An 8,793-nucleotide genomic window follows, 5' to 3' on the forward strand; every position below is an offset into this window, starting at 1 on the left:
TGACAGTTCCGTTACCTTGCCGTCCGCATCCTGGGCGGATGCTGTGGCTCTACCAGAGGATGTTCCGGGTGGTAACAGCGGATCGGTGAAGAGGCCAGCTCGTGCCGACGGCGAAGACAAGTCATCGAGCGCTGGCAAAAAGCAAGCGTCCAATGCTCAAGATTCTTCCGACATGGCTGTGGTGACTAGTGGTCTTGTGACGCGGGCTGGCTCCAAAAAGTCAGGAAAATCACTGTCATCCAAGACCACCCGCAAGGGTGGCACATCTGGAGGTGAAAAGGTCGCTTGAGAAGCTCCAACAAAATGGCAAGTGTCACAGCATTTCACGCTGCCACACTTAACGTGAGAGGTCTAAGAAACAGGAGAAGGCAATACCAGCTTTTACGCCTCCTTAAACGGATGGGCGTGGACATTGCGGCCATCTAGGAGACAAAGCTCTGCAGTGATGAGGACACGGCGGCTGCATTAGAACCATTTTTAGAACATTACAGCGTATGTGTTAGTCCCTCTGCAGGCTTGACTGGTGGATGTTTTTTGGTTATTAGCAAGAAAGTTGAGTTTTCCAGTCTCTCCTGTAGTATAGATGATGCTGGGCGTTTTATTTGCTGTGACCTTGTTATGATAGGAGTTGAATGGCGTATCATATGCATTTATGCTCCAGTGAATTGTCGGGAACGTAACTCCTTTTTTTATGTCACTAGGGAATTTTCTACGCACACAACGGAAAATCCTCCTCATGGGGGATTTTAATTGTGTCTGCTGTGAGCAAGACCGATCTAGACCACGTTCACAATACGACCAAAGTGCAGCCACTCTGTCTGATTTCGTGCATGATAATGGTCTTGTTGATGTTGGTCAGGTAAAAGGGAGTACCATGCACTTTACTCACTTTCAGAGCAATTCGAATGCCCGTCTTGACCGCATATACATTTCAGCAGAAGAGATGCCTAGCATTTCTGACTATATTCTACGCCCGATCTTCTTCACAGACCACTGCATGGTATCTGTTTGCTTAGGACGAGCAAGACCGCGTAGCGTGCTGCCTCAATGGGATCTGTGGAAGCTTAATACCTCTTTATTGGCCGATGGAATATTTTGTAAACGTATATCCGATTGCTTGACTAGTATTCTTGAAACACACAGTCTTTCTTTATATCAGAAATGGGATTTATTCAAACAGGAGGTAAGGGATTGCGCAATAGAAGAGTCCGCACGCCTTTCGTTTTTAAAACGTTTTTATGTACGGGAACTAACTCGTACATTGGTAGGGCTTCATGAACTCGAAGCGGTCAGTCCGGGATCGGGTGTAGAGGAAATTGGCATTGTTAAGGCACAACTTCAGCAATATGTTACCGAAAAATACCATGGCGCTCTAATTCGGTCGAGAACTGAAAAATTCTTTGATATTGATAGTTACCCCACTCGTCGTTCACTAAATGATGAGCGGGAGTCAGCACTTGCAAAGGAGGTTCGAAATTAAACATAACGGTATTAAGTACACTGAAGCAGCTGAAATTGCTAGTGCTTTCCACGACCACTACAGCACGCTATTTGCGGGGTCAAGTCTATTAGCTCGGGGGCAAGAATTTAGTTCCCTCATTGATTTACTCCCAAAGCTGACAGACGATGAGTGCGCTCTGGTTTCTGGGCCTATTACACTCGAAGAAGTTAAGGCTGCCATATCTGACCTCAAGACAAACAAGACCCCGGGGCCCGATGATTTGAGCGGAGAGTTTTATCAAAAGTTCTCTGATATCCTTGCTCCCGTTCTGTTAGAAATATTCACAGCAGCATACGACCATGATGTTTTGCCGCCAACCCTTTATTTAGGACACACAGTTTTAATTCCGAAAACGCAAGATGAACAAAAGCTGAAATCGGTTGACGGCTATCGGCCAATATCTCTCTGCAATGTAGATTATAAAATTTTCGCAAAAATTTTATCTAGGCGCCTTCAACTTGTCATCACTAGTTTAGTAGGACCTCATCAAACTTGCGGTATTAGAGGTAGGAGCATTCAAACAAACATACATGTTGCCCGTTCAAAATTGGAGTGTGTGTCTGATTCGGCAGAGCAGGTGGCCCTTATCCAAATTGACCTTTCAAAGGCATTTGATCGCGTTTCTCATGATTTTCTATTCGCACTATTGGCAGCGGTAAATTTAGGGGATGTGTTGTTAAAAGGCATTCAGCTTTGTTACAAACAGTGCACCACACAACTGGTCGTCAACCGCGTTCTGTCTAAGCCAGTTTCGATTAAGTTGTCTGTTAGACAGGGCTGCCCCCTTTCACCCTTGTTGTTTGCCTTATACCTCGAACCTCTGTGCCTTAGTATTCAGCAGAGTGAAAGAGTACGGGGCTTTTCATCGCTATCCTGTGAGGTTAAGGTCCTTGCTTACGCGGATGACATTGCCTATTTTTGTGCTGATAAAAAAAGCGTTCAAGAAGCCCTTAATCTCACCAGGCAGTTTTGTGGCGCGTCTGGAGCCGCTGTGAATATGGAAAAAACAAAGGGATTTTGGTTTGGTGAATGGGGTGCGAAACCGTCATTATTTGGTGGCATTACTTGGGATAAGGACGCACTTCAATACCTAGGTGTACCTTTGCACCAAATACGAAACACCGGGCCTCATTGGTCATTGGCACTCCAAAAAGTCAAGCGAGCCTCTCAGGCATGGATGGGGCGAGAACTTTCTGTGTTTGCGCGTGCGCACGTTTGTAATGTCTTCCTTGTCGCAAAGCTTGTTTATGTGCTGCAAGTACTCCACTGTGCGCGTTCTAAAGTGCAAGCTCTACATAGAGTTTTTGCAACATTTGTGTGGGGGTCCCAATGGGAACCTATGCGTAGGGACAATGTGTTTCTGCCATTAGTGTCTGGGGGTGCTGGGCTGATACATTTGTTTGTACACCAGCTTGTATCTCGGTTTTTCTTCTATAAGGTGACGCATCATCCACTTCTGCTCAACGTTATTCAACAGCGCATAAGTTTTCATTTACCGTTTTTGCTTGTCTCCACTGGTGAAGTCAGTACGAAACCGCCATGGGGGTTTTTAAAGGAGGTGGTTGACACCTTCAATTTCCTTACTGCGAGGTTTTCCCTGCAATATCTGTTTACCCTTTCCAGGAAGGCTTTGACGAACACTTTATTAGAGAGTCTGTTCCCAGTGCCGGTTTATCGCCAGCCTTACATTGGCCACCATAAGGACAGTGTTTTGAAGCGGGTCACACGTATGTGTCTTCCTCCAAATGCAAAAACGTTTTTCTTTAAGCTGCATACATCAACACTCCCAGTGAAAACATGGTTGCGCGAGAAAGGAATGTCTATTCCTTGGTCTGACAATTGCCGTTTATGCAATCAACCTGAAACCATTGATCATTGTTTTGTTTTGTGCCGGGATGCGGTGTTTTTCTGGGATGTGTTGCAACGAACTCTTAAAAAGGACATGGACATTACCCCTTATACAATTCGGTTCTTGCCTTTTAGAGATGTTACTGGAGTGCCCTATGATATGTTTGTTGTGATCGGATTGTATAGCTTGTGGAAGTGCCGCATGACGGACAGGCACGCGGAACCCCCTCGCCCAACGAAGTCCATTTTTCGGGAGCAAACTGCGTTGGTGCGGAGCATTTATGCGGCGCAAAGTGACCCACCAGAATGGCTGCATCTGTTGGACGCGTGCGTCTGCTTGCCAGAGTTTTAACGGACGGCTTATTTTAGCTGCAGTGATGTGCATCTTCTTGGATGACTCCTAACTTTCGTAGGCTGTATTAAGGGAAGTTTTCCATGCAGTAAAGAAAAAAAAACCCCCAATATTAGCCAGGCCTTCGCATCCCGCTCCGTGGCTCAGTTGTCTGGGGCGCTAGGTATGTCTCCGCAAGTATTTTGCAAGTCACGGGTTCGAATCCCCGCGGGCACGTGCTTTTTTTTTGTAAGTTAACTTTTTTGTTTTCCGCCGATGTTTTCTATATTGAGTTCACCTTTTTTTGGGCCGCAACGTTCATGGCTACACGAACTAGTTCACAAAACGCGCGCAGGCTGGCACTGGCGCGCTAGCGAGTTCTCGTTGGCATGCTGTTGCCATAAGCACCGACTGCTTGCAGGCAGTGGGCACATGCCAGAATGAACAGACCCTTGGCCTGGTGCGAACACGCTTTTTACGATACAGGCATGAGAGAGGCAAGCTCCAAACATGGGGGAAAAGCGCATGACATTTGGGCGTCTGCGGGTACGCGGAGGGCGTTCATGCACTGCGTAGGTCTCGGCTAGTGAATGCTACGACTGCAAGCCGTCCTGGGAGGCTTATCTTGTGCATTTTACAGCCGACAACATGGCAGAAGCGCGGTACGATGATTACTGAGATATTGAGAATGCCCATCCAACAACGCCATTAGTTATGTTTTACAGAACCGAAACCGAAACCGAAACTTGTTTGATTGCTAACCTTGGGCATCGTCCAATCACGGCGCCCCTCCTCCCAACGTCACAGCCTTAGTTGGTGCGGCCGCCGCAAACCGCGCATGGTAGTTTTTCTTCTTTCGCGCTTTGTAAAATAATTACCGATTTGTCAACCGGATAAACGATGAAAAGTGTGCTAATTTGAGCCAGTCTACGCAGTGCAAGCAAAAACGGGAGCTTGACAAATTCACGTCAGTGTCCCTTTAAACTTATATGCGCCTCTTCGCAGGCGAAAGGCACACAGTAGCAGGAGTGGAATTTGTAATATTTGTCTCGCGTTTTGCCCCTTATTTTTGAAAAAATACGTATGATGGCGTGAAATGAGGCGCTGAAAAACTCCCAAAATTCAAAAAAAAAGGAGAGGGTATTCCAAATTCAACGACACTTATGTCATTTGGTAAAGTGACAACAGCTGTAAGTGCACCGTTTTTACGACAAATATTTACGTTTCTTACCTTTTCCGTAAGAAATCCTAAGCGCAGTCCGCTCAGAACATGTTCCATGAACTAGCTCGATAACAAGCTTTAGTGAAGTTCCTCTTCTGTAGGAATGCGTTGTGAAAAGAGCAAGAAATTAGCCGGTCTTCAGCAAACCGAAGCCTAGAAGCAAACTGACCTCTAATGTGGACTTCACCAATCCACCTAAATTCAAAATACTGTTTCATTCCGTGATAAGAAATATTTATAACTGACCCAATTTTAACACGCTTGACTGTCCAACTGCTTTCTTTTCTGTGATCGAGTTTTGCATTTATACGTAGGGCGAACATACGCTGGTTTCTTTTATCCCATGTTGAACTAATGGACAGCCAATCTGTCCTTTTACAATCTTCATGCTGCTGGCGAACTGACCCTGGTAATCAGAAACTGCGAGGGGGTATACCTCTTAAGCTGAAATATCAACGCACTCTGCGAACGAACGCGTCAGAGCCGTCAGTTGAGAAAAGAAAGCAAGGTGTAACAACACCATTGACAAAATACAAGTCCAACCCCAATTTTGTGCAAAAGTATTGGCAGATAAAGCAAAAAATGTATGACACAGAATAAGTTGGTGGTGGTGGTGGTGGTGGTGGCCCGAAAAAATGGCGCATACCCACTTAGGGGGATTGGCCAAGAAGAGTTATGTTTTCATTACAATCAATCATGCGAGGCAAAATAATGGAGCAGATGAAAGAATTTGGTCTAGGTTAATGAGAGAGAGAGAGAGAAAACACGAAAAAAAAACAGAGAGAAGAGTAAAAGTCAGCCTAACCGGAATGTTTTTAACAGTGCAGACGAGCTGTCTCCGAAATGAAGGAGTGGATGGCGTTGCACACGTCCTCATGGCATCGGCGCAGCCTAGTCCCCCCAAACGACAAAAGCACCGGTACAGCTAAAGGCAGTCCAAGGCGTAGCAGGGGAATCTCCACACAGTTATCGCAAAGAAGACCATCGACCATTGTGATATCCACCCATGGTGCTGAAAGTTGGCTTCTTTGGAGGAGTTGAGTGGCCACTTTCGAAGTTGTACTCCGCTGACGGGGCAATAGCTTGCATCAGGAACTCCCGGCCGTAGGTCTTAGTGTAGGGACACTGTGGTAAACACTGAGTCGTATATTTCGACCCCACATATTTCTGCACATGCTAGCTGTTGAAGAAACACAGACCCAACTCCATATTTATCTTGCCATCGTAGATTCCTTTGGGGTACCTCCTCGCATGCCAGGGGAATATGGGTTTGAATTTCGCGCTAGTGCGCGACGCGTCGATCCTATGGCAGCCTCAAGACAGAACACAGTGCTCGCGAAAGAGAGGGCAGCGCAAAAGGAGGCGAAGAACATGGAGAGCTTAAACACCTCTGAAATCTCGTTTTCGTCCTCTATCTTTCTCCATGTAGGATCGACTTCGGCTTTCGCGAGTTTTCGGTTGCATTGTGTACGGCTGTTTGAAGAGTAAATGTCCAACCCGGTCTCGAAGATCCTCACCAGCAGATTCTCGTAGGCCTTCGCTCGTTCAAAGTCTTTCCTTACTGGGATGAAAGCAAACGTCAACCTGAGTGAGTCGCGGGACACAACATAACCTCTGGTGTCAGTACGTTGCGGGCAGCTATCGTACGAATAAGTGATGCACGCGAAGCCAGGTTTCGTCGCACAGGAACGTAAGCAATCAAAGGGGTGCGAGTACGTGAGCGGAGAGCCGTTCTTATCAAGTGCCAGCTTCAGTTTCCTGTCAATATTGTTAAGACTAGCGAGACGCTCCTTCCGGATGTTTAAAAGGAAGTGTAGAGCTTCCCGTCTGACCACACACGGTGCCAACTGGCCTGTGTCCAACGATCTTTCGAGTTCGTCAATCGTGTCAATGGGGTTAGGCGGAATCACGATGCTTAGGCGGGAAGTGACTTCACCGCGAAGATAAAAGGACAGGGGAAATATTCCGAGCATCCAAACGAAAATGACAGTAGCTTGGCTTCTTGCGTGCCAGCGGAACTTACATCCCCCACGCTTCCGTGGAATGGGAAAGGATGTCGCTAGGAACGTCGCGAACAGGAAAGTCGCGAAGTTCATGACCAGGTGACCGTCGAAGTGCCGGCCGAGTTCTAAGAACTCACCAAGACATAATGCCAGGAAGGCAAGCACAAAAGTGGCGATAAGGAATCCAATGACTGACTTTGAGTGGATTACCGTAGTGAGAAAGGACTGCTCTTTCTCCCCCGTCCACGTGTAGAATTTTTCGTGGCTGTATTCAAGTACTCGTGGGAAAGCATGTCGCCTGAACGAAGAAGGACCTAACACCCCCATTTTTAGGGAGATGTCAACGAGCCCGCTATCAAGATCGCGCAACAGCGAATTGTAACGAGCGTAAAATCGGAACTTTGGAGTTGCGTTCACAGCGTGCAATACGTTGTGGAGAATTATGTACTCTTTCTGTTCACATGTGGTGTTCGGTCCTTTATAATCGTTATTGGGATAGCACCCGAACGAGATTTCGCAGCCTTCTAGCGATGACTTCCACTTGCCCTGAAGAGCGCTTTCGAGTTGAAGGCATTTAAGAGGAAATTTCCCTACGTTCTCAGTTTTTACGTTATCCGGTTCGAGGACTTCCATTTTGGGAGGGAACGATACTACAGTTCCAGTCGAACCTCTTCCACGATGTGCCACGAGACCCCGGATTTTCCCAGATTGATGGTTACCGTAAGTCAGAACAACGGTGTCGAGGAGGTACCACTGGCGTGCAGCTGACACCATGGAAATGCACGATTTGTTTCCTTCAGCAGCTTTTGCAGTCAAGAGAACAGTTCTCGTGTTCAAATACATGTTCTCCAGATATATTTCGCTAAAAAACTCCCTGAGATGCGACCAGGTCGTGTATTTCCGAGCAAAATTTCGCATGATCACGTTACGGGAGTTATCTAAGCTATTTCCGCATTTCAAGTATACCAGATCATTGTGCTCCCGCACCCACTGCTTCATCCACTGCACGGGGCCATGGCTGCTGTTGATACCATGAGTGCCAAATATCGCAATGAGGATTTGAGCACGCAATAAAGCAGCTAATAGGTGCATGCTCGGGCTTAATGCTTTTAACCGCTCCAACATTTCACGCGTAGCTTTAGGGACCTTGTGAATCAATATAGCGGCGTTGTCGGCAGCTTTGACAGCGATCTAGAAATTATTGTGAGGGGAAAATCCCGTAAGGCCACCTTGCGGCGCACAAAAAAAAACTCCTGCAATCGTGAGGCGGGGCCACTATAGATGGCATGCAGCTGGAGCGGAAAGTTTTCACTGGTTGCGGGACCCGTGAGGGAATACGATGAGGTCAGAGCTATAGTTTTGCAGTGCCCCGTAGCACGCCCTCGCTGTGATGGATTCGCTGTATGATAATGCGAAGAGAACGGGGCCCGATAACTCTATCGTGTCCTACGCTCCAAGGTGACACTCTCGCTTACTCAATTTTTTCTAAAATACATTATAGTGTTGATAGAGCACAACACGAGCGCACTAGTCCGCCAATAGCAGGGAGCTCCCCTAACTGACAAGTATAACTTTCCGTCTTGCTTTGTGTTCACCACAGTACTAGTCGTACTAGACAAAACGAAAACTAAAAAAAAACACGATTGGCAGAGTTCTTTAATAGTAAGGCTTGCCTCAGCGTAAGGCTCCAATTTATATCGAGCTTGGCACGGTTTTTCTGAGCCTTCTATACCCCATTCTAGTTCTTGCTCTAGGTAACTCTTGTAACATGCACTTCAGAATCTTTCACAGGCTTTACATGGTCGTATTATTTACAAAGATACCTGTCACAACGTGCAATGTAAGAGCTCCTGTTTCTACGATATTTTTCGAAGACTCAAAAAGTAAA

This window comes from Haemaphysalis longicornis, unplaced genomic scaffold, assembly GCF_048455015.1.
Source record: "Haemaphysalis longicornis isolate Haplotype H1 unplaced genomic scaffold, Haemaphysalis longicornis Haplotype H1 scaffold_10, whole genome shotgun sequence".
Taxonomy (NCBI): Eukaryota; Metazoa; Arthropoda; class Arachnida; order Ixodida; family Ixodidae; genus Haemaphysalis; species Haemaphysalis longicornis.